This window comes from Engystomops pustulosus, chromosome 1, assembly GCF_040894005.1.
Source record: "Engystomops pustulosus chromosome 1, aEngPut4.maternal, whole genome shotgun sequence".
Classification (NCBI taxonomy): Eukaryota; Metazoa; Chordata; class Amphibia; order Anura; family Leptodactylidae; genus Engystomops; species Engystomops pustulosus.
In genome coordinates this window covers 166951126-166967999 of record NC_092411.1, presented here as the reverse complement: position 1 = coordinate 166967999, position 16874 = coordinate 166951126, and positions in this window count along the sequence as shown.

The following is a 16874-nucleotide window of genomic DNA, read 5'->3' as shown; positions in this document are numbered from 1 at the left end:
CCTGAGGCACCTGTAGATGTAGTCCAGATACCCCACAGACACATGGGAATAAGAGTTTTTACACAGTAAGGTGTATATATATTTTTTAATGATACTTTTGGAATATGTGTATATAACACTTTTATGTCTTTGATGCATTTTATGGTTATTTGTATTGTCATGTAAAACCTCACATACGCCATAAGTTAAGAAAAAAAAAACGGGAGACGGTTCTTCACTCCGATTCCAATCACCAAGATCATCTGTTTATGAACCAGAGGAAGCGCTTAGCCCAAGCGCGACACGCGTTGTTCTATTTTAAATATTTTACTTTATTTTACGTTCAATGAAATAAATAATAAAAAAACAAATATTTTTTTTGACCAGCCGGCGCCATTCTTTCAGCGTTCAAGAAAAGAACCCACTCCAATCCTGGAGAAAAAGACAGTCCGAGAAGAGGGGGAGGCCAAAGTGTGGGGGGGGGGGGTACTGTCACGGGTGATAATGCGACCCACAACCAGAGTCTGAGGCGCACCCGTGCTCCTATATGTGCCCCTGGTCCCCCGCCACTGTGCTTGCCTCTCCGTGTTCCCACACTGGCTCCGGCGGTCTGGTGCAATGTCAAGGGCCAGCATGCTGATAATTCAAGCTGGCCGCCTGCCAATTCTGATAAATTCTCAGCCACTTTCTGTCTTCCCTGACAGATCTTTGTGCCTTGTGCCTCAGAGACAGATTTGTTCCTGATACCCTGTGCTGTTTTTGTGATTTCCCATTGTGACTCTGGTTCCATTCCTGACTACGCTTCTCTGCTGCCTGCCTTGACCTATTGCTACATACCCGACTCTGATTCTGTGCTGCCCGTCCTGGCCTCTTACCTGTCCCCAACTACGATCCTGCTTAACATCAGTGTACCTCACTTTGGCTGCCACCGCGGACAAAGTCGCACCTGTGGAACGACCTGGTGGTACCATGCCACTGCAAGTCCATCCTGCTTAGATTCCACTTAGATTCCGGTCCCAGGTGTCTGAAGACGTCATCATCCGCGGTTGTCCAGTGGGTCCACTATGCTTAAAGCCTGACACATATTTTATCTATCATACCCCTTTATGCCCCATACAGGGTATTTATGCCTTGTTAGTTCACCGCTGTCTCATACGTTCAGGGCACCCTTTGCCCTCTTGTTACTTAAGCGCCCACCGACCTTTTAAGTTAAATGGCCATTTATTTGCTCCTTCTTCAGGTTAAAACCCCTTTTCTCCATTAATTTGATTGTGCTTGTTTTTCTCCCACTAAAATGTCCCTTTTTAAAATTACTGCCTCCTTCCCTTTCTTGTAGATCTTTTATTTGCCCACATTCTTAACAACATGGTCCTTTTTTGTTTTTGAATTCAGTGTACAGAACTGTGTGAGGACTTGTTTTCTGTGTAACAAATTGTACTTTGTAGTGATGGCATTTAATATTCCATGCGGTTGCACTGGCTCTTATTTTGCCTTGACCTGTCTCATTTTTCCCCATGTTAATTATGCCCCCTCTCATTATGTCCCGGTTCATTTTGTCCCCTTTACTTTAAGTCCCCGCTCACTTTGTCCCCTTTGCATTATGTCCTCGCTCATTTTTCCGCCTTTCCGTAAAGTAAAAATAATATTTCATCTTAATTCTATGGTTCACTACAATTACGGTGATATCTCATTTATATAGTTTTTCTTATCTTTGCTCAATTTTACTGAGCAAAAACAATTTGGAGAAAATCCCATCGACAATCATCGGCCGGATCATAGGGGGGCTCTGGGGCCCCCACCACTTTGCCTTTTTAAGGGGCCCCCACCAAATTGGGGCGATTCGGGCAGTCGCATGACCATCCCCAACAATGTATTTGGTGCCAGGCTCCCCGGGTCGCGGGCCAAATCCCGCCAATGTGTCTGCCTTAAGTCTATGGCAGAGCGAGGGAACAATAAGTTCCCTGCTCTGCCATAGACGTTCCAATGTAAATAAAGATGGTGGCGCCCTGCTGCAGGGTTACGTCGCATAGTGTGACGTCACAGCGTGTGACATCACCCCGCTCCAAAACTCACGGCGTGCCTGTAGCAGGGCGCCACCATCTTTGTTTACATAGCGAGGGAGGATTAGGACGGGGCGCATCGTGGGAATGATGGAGGGTGAGTACAATTTTAGTATTTTATGTAGGACTGTATATAGTTATTATTGGGGAAATTGTATATAGCAATAATAGTAATGTGTATATAGTTATTATTTGGGGATTGTATATATTTATTATGGGTGAGTGTATATATAGCAATAATAGGAATCTGTATTATTGGCGGATTGGAATAATAGGAATCTGTATTATTGGCGGATTGTATACATTTATTATGGGGAAGTGTATATACCAATAATAGGAATCTGTATATAGTTATTATAATGGGTGTGTATATAGTTATAGGGGGACTGTATATAGTAATAGGGGGACTGTATATAGTTATAGGGGGTGTGTGTATAGTTATTATAGGGGGACTGAATTTAGTTATTAAAGGAGGTGTATATAGTTATTATGGGGGTGTATATAGTTATTATAGGGGCACTGTAAATAGTTATTATAGGGGCACTGTAAATAGTTATTATAGGGGGTGTATATAGTTATTATAGGGGACTCTATAGTTATTATAGGGGGTCTGTATATAGTGATTACTGAGAGCTGTATATAGTGATTGCTGGGGAGCTGTATATATTGATTGCTGGAGAGCTGTTTATAGTGATGTTTGGGGACTGTATATAGTGATTGCTGGGGGAGCTGTATATAGTGATTGCTGGGGAGCTGTATATAGCGATTGCTGGTGGAGCTGTATATAGTGGTTGCTGGGGGAGCTGTATACAGTGGTTTCTGGGGGAGCTGTATACAGTGGTTGCTGGGGGAGCTATATATAGTGATTGCTGGGTAAGCTGTATACAGTGATTACTGGGAGCTGTATACAGTGATTACTGGGAGCTGTATACAGTGATTGCTGGGTTAGCTGTATATAGTGATTGTTGGGGAGCTGTATATAGTGATTGCTGGGGAGCTGTATGCAGTGATTGCTGGGGGTAGCTGTATATAGTGATTGTTGGGGGAGCTGTAAATAGTCATTACTGGAGGAGCTGTATACAGTGATTACTAAGGAGGCTGTATATGGTTATTGCTGGGGAGTGGTATATAACGATTACTGTTCCCTGTCTGGACTACATTCAATGGGGGCCTCCACCATATTTTGCGCCCAGGGGCCCCCACCAACCTTAATCCGTCCCTGTTCGTATCATATTAGGGCGTGTAACTTTTTTAAATCACTTTTTAGAGCATTTTTTGTGAGTGCATTTAATGAATAATAGTAACAACAAATTGCTCCCTGTCCCAATGGGGCTCACAATCTAATCAACCTATCAGTATGTTTTGGAGTGTGGGAGGAAACTGGAGGACCCAGAGGAAACCCACACAAACACAGAGAGAACATACAAACTCTTTGCAGATGTTGACCCAGGAACTTGAACCCAGGTCACCGGCACTTGTGGGACCCAATGTCCTGCAATCTCCTTCTGACGTGCCAACGTAGAAAGGCGGCGTGTCAGTAGAAGTACCCTTAATGACTGCCGTAAAAAGCTGATCATTGAAGGGTTAAGTATATAATTCCACATGTGTTCATTTATAGTTTTGATGCCTCAGTTTAAATCTACAATTTTGTCTGTACTGTAGTTTTTTTATGTCTGACTTGTTCTACACAATAAAAACTAATTTGGAGAGAAAAATCTCTTGATTTTGCATGTCTGTCTTCTAAGAAGCGTAATATTTTTATTATTTTGTTGATTTAGCTGTTTTAGGGATTATTTTTTATGTGACAAGTTGTACTTTTTATTGGTATCATGCAGGGGCAAATGTGACTTTTTGATCTTTTTGTATGGTGTTTTTTTATTTGGTTGGTTGTGCAAAAATCATAACTTTTGCTGTTTTTTTAATTTTTTTAAGGCGTTCATCATATAGGTTCAGTATTGATTTTATTTTATTGTACGGGTTGTTACGGACATGGCGATAGCCATTATGCGCTGTTTGTGTGATGATTTTCACATTAAAGGTTGCCATCGGCAACCCCATACTCAGCTTGGGTGTAGGGGGGGGTGGCGATCGCCGGGAGGAGAGGTGGCTAACCCCCTGTTTGCCAACAGCGCTTAAAGGGTTAAACAGCCCGGATTGCGACTATCCACATGACGTTGTGGAGTACGAGCTGCTCGGTGAACCACTCAGACCTTCACATGTTTGAGAGAATTCCAATTTATTTAGTCAGCAGAGAGTTTTTATAGGTTATAGGGACAAAGAATCTTACTGAGCATGCTCGCATTACAATTGCCTTGAACAGGATGTATCTGTAAAATGATCTGTGTGCGCGGGGGATGGTACTATACATAGGGGGTTTTTCTATCAATAGAGCCCACATTGGGGCAGATTTACTTACCCGGTCCGTTCGCGATCCAGCGGCGCGTTCTCTGCACTGGATTCGGGTCCGGCCGGGATTCATCAAAGCAGTTCCTCCGCCGTCCACCAGGTGGCGCTGCTGCGCTGAAGTCCGCTGGAATGCCTCGAAATACACCGGCCTATCCAGGATGAAGGTGAGTGAAATTTTCGCAACACAATTTTTTTTTTTAAATGCGGCGTTTTTTCCGAATACGTCGGGTTTTCGTTCGGCCACGCCCCCCGATTTCTGTCGCGCGCATGCCGGCGCCAATGCGCCACAATTCGATCGCGTGCGCCAAAAACCCGGGGCAATTCAGGTACAATCGGCGCAAATCGGAAATATTCGGGTAACGCGTCGGGAAAACGCGAATCGGGCCCTTAGTAAATGACCCCCATTGTGTGAACACAATAGAAAATGAATTCTATTCCCTCACAGACCCGAATGAGCGTCGGAGAACCCACCGCTGGATCGCGAATGGAATGGGTAAGTAAATGCCAGAGGTGGCACTCAGAGCCATTTCTGTGGGCACTCAGACCATCAACCCAGGACAGAGTTCACCTGACAGGAACAAATCCACTGCATCTTCCTGCAGTCCCAGGCAACTAAAGAGAAGCTGCTCTCTATGCTATTTTAAAGCGACACTTTATTGGGTTTTTGGAACTGTGGGAAAAGGGAGAAGATATCATAGTATCATAGTATATAAGGCTGGAAAAAGACACAAGTCCATCAAGTCCAACCTTTAAGAATTAAATAAATGTTTTATCCCCATAACCCGTGATATTTTTTATCTCCAGAAAGGCATCCAGACATCTAGTGTGGACTGGGCTGCATTATCTTTGAAGGTCATAGTGCTGGACCTTTCATTTTTCCTCTACAGAGAGACCCTGGAGGGAAGCTACAATGAGAGTCTGAATTTTCCCACCTTCTTTCACCTGTATTGGGGGCCTCAGTGGCTGATACGATTGAAAGATGTAGAAAAACAGGTAGCAGTAAGTTATTGCTTAAAATGCTATGTTGGCACTTGACGGTAAATAAGTGGATTTTGGTTGTAGCTTGGGCACTCGGTCTCCAAAAGGTTTGCCATCACTGTTCTATAGTATAATGTAATGTATCATGCTTGTCAAAAATTAATTCCTATGTCCCCTTAACAACACCAAGTCCCGGTCTTTGTAACCAAACTATAACACCTACTTTATCCTAAAACTGGGAAGAAAAGACCAAAGGAAAAAGTTCCAATAGAATAAACTTTATGACAATTCAATCAAAGCATTTAAAAAGCAGCAGATGAGTCTGAAACAGACAGTGAGTTACCCCTAACATAGAAAGCTACAAAACTACATATGGTGCAGATCCAATACATGCATACAGCAATATTTAATACCCAAGGAACATAGTATTCAGCATCCTTTCATTACCAAAATATATAAGCACTATGCCGGACCCTGAAACTAAGACCAAGCGGTGTGGAAGACAACTAAGGGTACATTCAAACGGCGGTATGCCCACCGTGCGGGCATACAGCCATGTGCTGGAGAGGAGGAGGAGGCGGCCCCTCCTCCCTCCATAGAGAATAGCGGGGCACGGCCGCACACACGCCGAAAGATAGAGCATGCTACGCCGCGCCGCTATTGCCGTCTATGGGGACGTACATGCGGCCGCAAATTTGCGGCCGTATGTACGTCCCCGCAGACGGCCATGTGAATGTGCCCTAACACTCACCCATATTCTGGATATCACCATTGTAGCCGGGGTACTGCTGTTTCGGCTATTGCTATAATAATAATAATTCTTTATTTATATAGCGCCAACAGATTACGCAGTGCTGCACAAAGCATGCCAAATTAGTCCCTGTCCCCACGCAAACACGGAGAGAACATACAAACTCTTTGCAGATGTTGCCCTGGGTGGGATTAGAACCCAGGACTCCAGCGCTGCAAGACAGAAGTGCTACCCACTCAGCCACCGTGCTACCCATAGCCTTTGTCTGAGGGTAGCGCTAACTGGGTACACCAACAGGAAATAGAATTTGTCAGCCAATGAAGAAATGCCCTCGAGTGTCACGTGACATAGTGGGATGACATGCATCCCACTCTCCCTCCCATAGTATTAGAAGCTTCTGCGCAGCAGCGGAAATGCATCCTGTATCCAAGCAACAACAACAATGCCGAGGCTCGTATGCAGTGTCTATGTAGCTTGTTAAAACAGTAAGAGTCTCTTGCGCCTGAGCGGACTGCAACTATGTTACCAAGATTACGTCACATGATGGATGTTACTAAGCACGTCATTTTGATTATTTAATTATTATTGAAATTAATTCTTTTAAATTAATGATTTATCTGAAATCACTGATGGTAAATTATAACATATAGGGGCACATTTACTTACCCGTCCGGAGTTGTTCACCGAGAGTGCATTATCTGGCGTGAATGCATTGTGCCGCGATTCAATAAGATCGTGCATGTGTCGCTTTCCCGCTCAGGTCCGCCGGAGTCCATCTTCTTCTTCCTGGTGCTCGTAAGTGCATTGTTTTGCGACAATTTGAATCTTAAATCCTGCACTCACTCCGAATAAGTCAAATCGTCCAACGACCCACCACCCGATTTCTTTTGCATTAAAGCCGGCGTAGCTGCGTCAAAATCTGGTCACGTGTGACACAATCCCCTGCTAAATACCTATCATGGCCATGCTATCCCCGAAAATGATGAAAAATCAGACGAAAGTGCGGCCATGGGCCCTTAGTAAATAGGCCCCCATAATGTATATAAAGTGCATATAAAAAAGGTTATAAGATGACATGAAAGTGTTATGTAAAATTATTATCATGTACAAGCAATAAGATGATTGCTTATTCTTGTCCCACTGTGGAAGAAATAAAAAAGTGTGGAGGAATCCTGGGAACGCTGGAACACTAGGAAACACAGGAGGGTTTTCACTTCAGGGATATGACTTGAAGATCCGGCAGATGCCCTTTTTCCTTTTTGCATCTTCATTTTTCACTCCCCACCTTCAAAAATCTCTAAGTTTTTTATTTTTTCATGTAAAGAGCCGGCTTATTTTCCGCGTTACAAATTACACTTCAAAATAGTCGTATTTAATATTTAGTGCCATGTACTGAGAAGCGGGAAAATTCCAAATGCAGTGAAATTGGTGAAAAAACACATTTGCGTCGTATTCTTGTGGGCTTGGAGTTTATTGATTTTACTGTACGGCCCAAATGACAATCCGATCGCGTGCGCCAAAATCCCGGGGCAATTCGGCGCAAATAAGAAAAAATCGGGAAACCCGGGGGAAAAACGTGAATCGGACCCTTAGTAAATGTGCCCCAATGTGTTTAGAATTTTTACTGTTTATTTATATTTAGATCAGTTGTAGGGAAAGGGGGGGGTGATTTGAATTTTAACCCCAGGTGAGCCCTCTCCATGCACTCGCACCTGGCATGTGACGTAGTATTAAGTCACGTAGGTAATGGGTTAAATCCTAAAGAGCAGGCATTGCGCGCGTCCTAGTGGGCGAGGACGTGGATGGCCTAGACAGACAGCAGGATCGCGGCCTAGTTGGGATCGGCGCCGAGCCAGGAGAGATAAGTCCGGCAGGGGGTTAACCGTGCCAAGGGTGTACCCGCGGCCCGTACCGGGAATCGCAGGTACATCTGTGACACTTAGGTTTGAAAATGGGTTGATTGTATAGGGTTTATTTAATGCTAAATATGTAAAATTTCATTCAAAACAGTATTTATCCCCAAAATGGTAAATTCTGAAATTATCGAAAAGCAATATTTGATTTCTAAGCCGCGTGGCATCAAAATAATTTATCCAGATATTTCAAAAATTATGAAAATATAAAGTAAACATATGGGAAGTGTTATTCAGCAACTTACTTAGGTGGTAAATGTATCTGCCTCAAAACCCGATGATTTTTAATTTCAAAAATGGCTAATTTTTCAAAACAATTTTTCATTTTTTCTTTCTTTTTGGAAATAAAGGCAAAACTTATCAGCCAAAAATTACCACTAAAAATTACAACATGTGAGGAAAAAACTGTCTCAGAATCGTTTTGATAAGTAATAGTGTTCAAAAGTTATAACCATATAATATCAGAATACAAAAAATGGCTGCGTCTTAAAGGGGTTAAAGTGCTATGTGAAATGTCCTCACAGAAAAATGACATGAAAGTAAGTGAAGTCAAAGTTATGTGGTGTGACGTATACATATAAATTCATAGTATACCTTATATACTCGAGTATAAGCCTAGTTTTTCAGCACAAAAAATGTGCTGAAAACCCCAAACTCGGCTTATACTCGAGTCAAAAAAATAAATATATCTAAACTCACCTTTCCGGCAGCGGCGGCAGGCTATATACACTGGGGCAGGGTCTGGCAGGCTATATACACTGGGGCAGGGTCTGGCAGGCTATATACACTGGGGCAGGGTCTGGCAGGCTATATACACTGGGGCAGGGTCTGGCAGGCTATATACACTGGGGCAGGGTCTGGCAGGCTATATACACTGGGGCAGGGTCTGGCAGGCTATATACACTGGGGCAGGGTCTGGCAGGCTATATACACTGGGGCAGGGTCTGGCAGGCTATATACACTGGGGCAGGGTCTGGCTGGCTATATACACTGGGGCAGGGGCTGGCTGGCTATATACTGGCGAGGCTGTGACCAGTGTATTTCCCACCCTCGGCTTATACTCGAGTCAATAGGTTTTCCCAGTATTTTGTGGTAAAATTAGGGGCCTCGGCTTATTCTCGGGTCGGCTTATACTCGAGTATATATGGTATATACCAGGGGCGTTGCTAGGGTGGTAAAAGATCCGGGGCACATGTCCTGTCACGGCGAGGACGCCGCCGCTTCGTCATGTGACGTGGGGTGCAACTGTACGGGTTAATTTAGCCTACTCAAACTTGCGCTCACCTTTCACTCAGGACACAAATTGAGCATAAATCACACCTCATACAGCTCCAGCTTATTGCATTTATACTGGGACCAATAAGTATCCCACTCTACATCAACTCTTGCTTCTCAAGCAGTCACCTTGTCACACCACAAGACATGCACACTCAGCACTCTAGCAGTCACACAGCTAACCACACTTCACAAGGCTATGAGTTCGCAGAGCATACAGGGACCAAAATTAAAGTGAAAAGCTTTAATTACAAAAAGTTGATCAGTGCATAAAAAAGATATTAAAAACAAAAGAATTACAAAATAAAATGGCACACAACACTGCAAAACAGTTATAAAATAAAAAGGAAAAATAACAGAAACTTACAACTTAAAGTAAATCCTGATTCCCTGGAGATGGGAGAAATAAGGAACACACTCAGCTTGTCAAGCAGCCCCCAAAATGTGAACACCAATTCTTGGATTTCATATTGTTTTATAACTTCTCAGTTTGGTTCAGATTTCAGAACCTCCCATTCATTAATTAGTCCAGAGGGTCATTCAGGATTGGGCAAAGTGTTATTGAGGGGGGAGAGTCCAGGAATATTTAAACAGTTCTTTGTTTCCAAATTCCTAGATGCAGGGGTGGGGGTAGGTGCAGAGGAGAGGTGACCAAAAGGCTTTTGACATTCTGCAGGTCAGAGTTTATCAGGTGGTAAGGATCTCCAGGATGTTGTAAATGTGGCCTGGACGCTTCAATGGATGCCATATATTTCACCAAAGTTTGTAATTGCCCAATAGTTCAACAAATCTTACACATTCAAGAATAATATTTCCTTGACACCTCCCCTTTTTTGATTGTGCCTAGGAGATTGGCTCACATGCCATCTTCTTGGCGCACTTCTACCTCTGGCTCCCCCTGGCGAGAGAGGCCGTCTGCATTCCCATGCTCACTTCCTTTCTTGTGTTGAATTGTGAAATCATATTGCTGCAAGACCAGGCTCCATCTGAGCAACTTCCCATTGTCCCCAGCCACCCTATTAAGCCAGCTAAGTGGATTATGATCTGTGATCACTGTAAAGTTACGCCCATACAGATATGGCTGCAGTTTTTGCAGAGCCCACACAATTGCCAGACACTCTTTTTCAATTGTGGCATATGCAACCTCCCGGGGCAACAGTTTCCTACTTAGGTAAAGTATTGGGTGCTCTTCTCCTTTCGGGTTTACCTGACTAAGGACTGCACCTAGTCCGTATGTGCTGGCGTCAGTTTGTACCAAAAATCTGCGGGTGAAATCTGGGGCCTGGAGAACAGGTGAACTGGCCAATACAGCTTTTAAGGCTGAAAATGATTCCTCACACTGATTGGTCCATGCAACAATTTGGGGAAGTTTTTTCTTGGTTAAGTCTGTCAAGGGTTTAGCCAGCGCACTGTAGTTTGGCACAAATTTCCTATAATAGCCGGCTGTCCCTAGGAAAGATATGACTTGTTCCTTAGTTCTGGGGGTGGGCCATGTGGTTATGGCATCTACTTTCCCCTGTTCGGGCCGTAGCACCCCACCTCCGACACAGTGTCCCAGATATTGCACTTCTAACATTGCTATCTGACATTTCTCCAGTTTGACAGTCAAACCTGCCCTTTTGAGTCTTTCCAGCACCTGTGTCAGATGTTGCAGGTGTTCCCCCCATGAGTTGCTGAAAATGGCTATGTCATCAAGGTATGCAACTGCAAAGCTATCCAGTCCCTCCAGGAGTTGGTCGACCAACCTTTGGAAGGTGGCAGGGGCATTTTTCATACCAAATGGCATGACCAAAAATTCATACAGCCCAAAGGGAGTTATGAAGGCAAACCTTTCCTGAGCGTCCTTTGTCATAGGGATTTGCCAGTACCCCCTACTTAGATCCATAATGGTAAGGTAGGAAGCACTAGCCAGCTGATCTAATAACTCATCTATTCTTAGCATGGGGTAAGCATCAAATGTGGTAATTAAGTTTAGCTTTCTGTAATCCACACAGAACCGTGTGGTTCTGTCCTTCTTTGGCACAAGGACTACAGGGGAGGCCCATGCACTCTGAGATTTTTGTATTACGCCCAGGGTCAACATCTCTTCTATTTGATCCTTCATATTAGATTTGACCTCAGTTGAAACCCGATAAGCAGATTGCCTTATGGGCAGGTGATTGCCAGTGTCCACCCTGTGAATAGCTAAATGAGTTCTCCCAGGCTTCTGGGTAAAGGTATCTGTGAAGGAATTGAGTACCTCCCTGAGCTCACACTTCTGAGTATGGGAGAGGTGGGGGTTGAATTATGCAGTCTCAAGGGACCATTTGCTTTGTGGCTCAGACACAAGGTCTAATAGGGGATCCCCCTCCCCCTCCCCCTCCCCCTCCTCTGGCAAACTGCAAACAGGCATCACACAAGCACCCCTGTCATGGTGTGATTTTAACATGTTAACATGAAAAACCTTTTGGCGTTTGCCTCATCAAGGGCCACAACATAGTTAACATCATCATCATTTAATCGTTTGCATATAGTATAGGGGCCCTCCCATGCAGCCTGTAGTTTGTTTTGCAACATGGGAACCAGCACCCAGACCTTCTGACCTTCTTCATATATCCTCTGTCTGGCATTTCGGTCATACCAAAGTTTCTGATTGGTCTGGGTTATGGACATATTCTCATGCACTAAGTTACTCAGGGTCTGCATCTTCTCCCTAAGTCTCAGTACATATTCTACCACAGAGACTCCTTGCGTCCCTACGTTACCCTCCCAAGTGTCCTTAATCAGATCAAGAGGCCCCCTTACTCTTCTCCCATAAATAAGCTCAAATGGGGAGAAACCGGTGGATGCTTGTGGTACTTCCCGGTAAGCAAACAAGAGATGGGGAAGGTACCGCTCCCAGTCTCTCCCTACAGTCTCAATGAGCATTTTAAGCATTTGTTTCAGGGTCCCATTAAAACGTTCACACAAACCATTAGTCTGAGGGTGATAGGGGGTGGCTACCAAATGTTCTACCTGCATTTTCTTACAGAGGCTTTGCATTAAATTAGACATGAACTGTGTACCTTGATCAGTCAACATTTCCCTGGGAAACCCAACACAAGAGAAAACAGTCAATAATGCATCTGCTACCTTATCTGCACGTATGTAAGACAGGGCTACAGTTTCTGGGTATCTAGTGGCATAGTCCACTACTGTAAGAATACATTTCTTTCCTGAGCTGCTAGGTATTTTAAGGGGTCCAATGATATCTACAGCCACCCGCTGGAAAGGCTCATCGATTACTGGTAGAGGAATCAGTGGAGCCTTATGAATATTCCCAGTTTTTCCCACCCTTTGTCAAACTGTGCAAGACCAACAGTGATTGGCAATGTCAGTGCCCATCTTGGGCCAATAAAAATTGTGCGTCAAGCGAGCTTTGGTTTTTTGTATCCCTAGGTGCCCAGCTAGAGGGATTTCATGGGCGACCTTCAGCAATCTTTCTCTGAACTGATAGGGAACAACTAGGCGTTTCTCACAATCCCAGAATCCTTCTTCCCAGAACACCCGTTCTTTGTCAGACTCGGTAGGAGGTTTACCTGCAAGAAGTTTTAACTTCTCCAATGTAGTATCTGTCTGCAGTGCCTGCATAAAGCTCTGACTATCAGTATGTAAGTCAAGGCCTGATGCAAGCGCTGGACCAGAGCTAGAGGCTTGATTCTCAGGGTGTACTAACTGAACCCCAGGCCGAAGGCTACATGATTCAACTTCCACTCCTGTGGACACCACAGTTTGGGAATTAAATTCACTTTGACTGCAAGTCACAGCTGCAACATATGAAGATTCCCCAGCATCCTCTACAGGCAAGTCTAGTATATCAGTTGGAGGGGGATCTGATCTTAGCCCTCCCTTCACATCATTACATTTCTCAAATTCATTACAATCTACTTGAGGAGAGCAGTGCTCCTCAATTGTTATCAAGGGGTTAGTAGGAACATATTGAGATACCATTCTGCCAAGGTCAGTGCCTAATAATACATTAGTTGGAATAGTGTTTGATACGCCCACCGTCCTTAAACCCCTTCCTGCCCCCCAGTCTAGATACACATGGGCCATTGGTACAGCAGGGCTAGCTCCCCCAACCCCTATTACAATGTTTTTCCTGGAATTATGTCATTTGAAGGGTCACTTCTGCTCCAGTGTCTCTTAATCCAATGGTGACCCTATTGCCCACGGTAACAGACTGAAGATTATCATTGTTTTTCCCCACTGTCCCGGCCACAAATAAAACAGAGGGTGATGATCCAGACAGTGTTCTGGGAGTATTCTTCTTGTTGGGACATGCATCACTAAGATGTCCCACTTGGTTACAGGTGAAACATTTGCGATTGTCAATAACAGTTTTAGTCCCCGGAGCACCAGAAAAACTTTGCCCTGGTGGTTGGTTTGCAGAAAAAGGGGAATTCCCCACCGGCTTACCTCCCTTCCAGCTGTTTGCAACAGCCTTTCGGGGTTCTGACATCCTGTTGGCGGCATAGGTGTCCGCAATCTGCGCAGCTTCATCCGCAGTTTTAGGCTCCCTGTCACAAACAAACTGTCGTACATCCACAGGACAAATGTGCAGAAATTGATCTTTTATCATGAGATCCTCCAGGTCCTCACGGCTGTTGACAGAAAGTCCTCGGATCCACTCTAGAAAGGTAGTCCGTAAGTTGCCTACTGTATCAGTGTAGCTGTCAGTTGGTCCTCGCTTTAAGCTCCGGAACTTCTTGCGGTACACCTCTGGAGTTAGGTTGTACTTTTTAATCAAAGCAGCTTTTACATCGTCATAGTCCTCATCAAGCTCAAGAGGAAGGTCAGCAAATACTTCCAGGGCTTTGCCTCTTAGCCCTGGGCTTAAATACTGTGCCCACTGCTCACGGGGCAGATGGTATTGTCTGCAGGTCTTTTCAAACGACCGCAGAAAAATGTCCAAGTCCCCATCCTTGTCCAGTACTGGAAAACGTTCTTGACGAGGTCTTTTGGGGTCTACATCCTGGGATTGGGGTTGCACAGAATTGATACCCCTTTCAATATGCGCCATTTCCAGCCTGAATTCTCTATCAGCCTGGCGCTCTGCGGCTGCTCTCTCCTCTCTCTCTGCGGACGCTCTCTCCTTCTCTCGCACTGCTCTCTCCTCTCGCGCTGCGGCCGCCTGATTCAATTGAAGGATAAGCTGCAGGCGCAGGCTAGGATCACATTTACCTAGCTGCTGTAGGGCCATTTGTAGAGACACATCCATGCCTTCCTGAGGGCTCCTGCTGTGGGTAGCCTCAGGGGAAACTCTTCCAGGATTAATGTCCATATCTTGGCTCCCTTGAGCCGTGCCAGATCCATGCTCTGCATCTTGCTCCATCAAAGCACAAACCAGCAGCTCTTTGGACTTGTCAGCCGGGTCGATGCCTCTCTGCTCACAGAGGTGAACTAGAGCCTCCTTGCTCTGTCTCTTGTAGATGGTTGCCATCACTGAGTGCATCCTTTGCCAAATAAAAGATAGAAAAGAAAAACGGGGAAGGGAAACTGTTTGCACATGTGTCTTAGAACAGCACTGATTTGGTCCGTGTAAAACTAGGGTACTCCTCACAAGGATTCCACTAGTCCTTAAGTGCAGGGGTCAGTTACTTAATGCTCTGACAAAAATGAATTTATCCCACCGCTGCCACCAATTTGTCACGGCGAGGACGCCGCTGCCTCGTCACGTGACGTGGGGTGCAACTGTACGGGTTAATTTAGCCTACTCAAACTTGCGCTCACCTTTCACTCAGGACACAAATTGAGCATAAATCACACCTCATACAGCTCCAGCACCAGACCCGCTGCCACCACTTATTGCATTTATACTGGGACCAATAAGTATCCCACTCTACATCAACTCTTGCTTCTCAAGCAGTCACCTTGTCACACCACTAGACATGCACACTCAGCACTCTAGCAGTCACGCAGCTAACCACACTTCACAAGGCTATGAGTTCGCAGAGCATACAGGGACCAAAATTAAAGTGAAAAGCTTTAATTACAAAAAGTTGATCAGTGCATAAAAAAGATATTAAAAACAAAAGAATTACAAAATAAAATGACACACAACACCGCAAAACAGTTATAAAATAAAAAGGAAAAATAACAGAAACTTACAACTTAAAGTAAATCCTGATTCCCTGGAGATGGGAGAAATAAGGAACACACTCAGCTTGTCAAGCAGCCCCCAAAATGTGAACACCAATTCTTGGATTTCATATTGTTTTATAACTTCTCAGTTTGGTTCAGATTTCAGAACCTCCCATTCATTAATTAGTCTAGAGGGTCATTCACGATTTGGCAAAGTGTTAATGAGGGGGGAGAGTCCAGGAATATTTAAACAGTTCTTTGTTTCCAAATTCCTAGATGCAGGGGTGGGGGTAGGTGCAGAGGAGAGGTGACCAAATGGCTTTTGAGGTCACCAGAGAACATTCTGCAGGTCAGAGTTTATCAGGTGGTAAGGATCTCCAGGATGTTGTAAATGTGGCCTGGACGCTTCAATGGATGCCACATATTTCAACAAAGTTTGTAATTGCCCAATAGTTCAACAAATCTTACACATTCAAGAATAATATTTCCTTGACAGGCCCCAATGCATTTGTATTAAATTGACAGAAGTGACCATTTTTGTACATGACCCCTTCAAATGAGTTTCCAGCCAAAACCAATTAAAAATTCAGGAGATATCCCTACCTATTCTATCGCCTGCAGGTGATGTGTCCTCGGACTGTAGTTGTTCTCTATGTTTCCATTAGGTTCAGCATCACCACATCTCCTCTTCAGCCACGTGTCCTCCCTGTGAAGTTTACCACACTGACATCTCATGTTCTTCATTGTTCCTATATCTTGGTCCCCTAACAATGATATCCCGCTGCTACCCCTAACACTCTCACTCTGCATACTGTAAGAAGGCTACACGGAATCCATAATTTATAATGCCTAAAATTGTGGCAATTAATAGTATAGTGTCCCCAAATCAACTAAGAATAACCCACATATATACATACTATTCATTCTAGTTTACACATACTACACTGTCGCCATTGTGGCCCCCACAATTACTGCCCCCCACAATACATTCGCCTCATACTTTACATTACAGCCCCCTCATTGTACCACCCAACTGATAATGTTCCCTAAACATGGCCTAACATGTAATAATGTTAGTTGTTAATACCTGTCGCCTTTGCAGGAGCCACCTAATAATACCCACACTAAATAATGCCCCCACCCACTGAATAATTCTCCCACATGAAATAAGTCTCACCAATAAGTGATGTCTCCACAGACCCCATTAAGTAATGTCCCCCACAACCCTCCAGTATATAATGTTATGTATATAATGGGCAATTAGCAATCCCCAAAGAAATTGATGTTCCCCAAAGCCGCCCAGAAATTCATGTTCTCTGCAGCCCCCTCTACAATGGATGTCCCTTCTGCCCTTCACAATAATTGATACCCTCCCATCCCCACCCAGCAATAGATGTGCTCCATAGACCC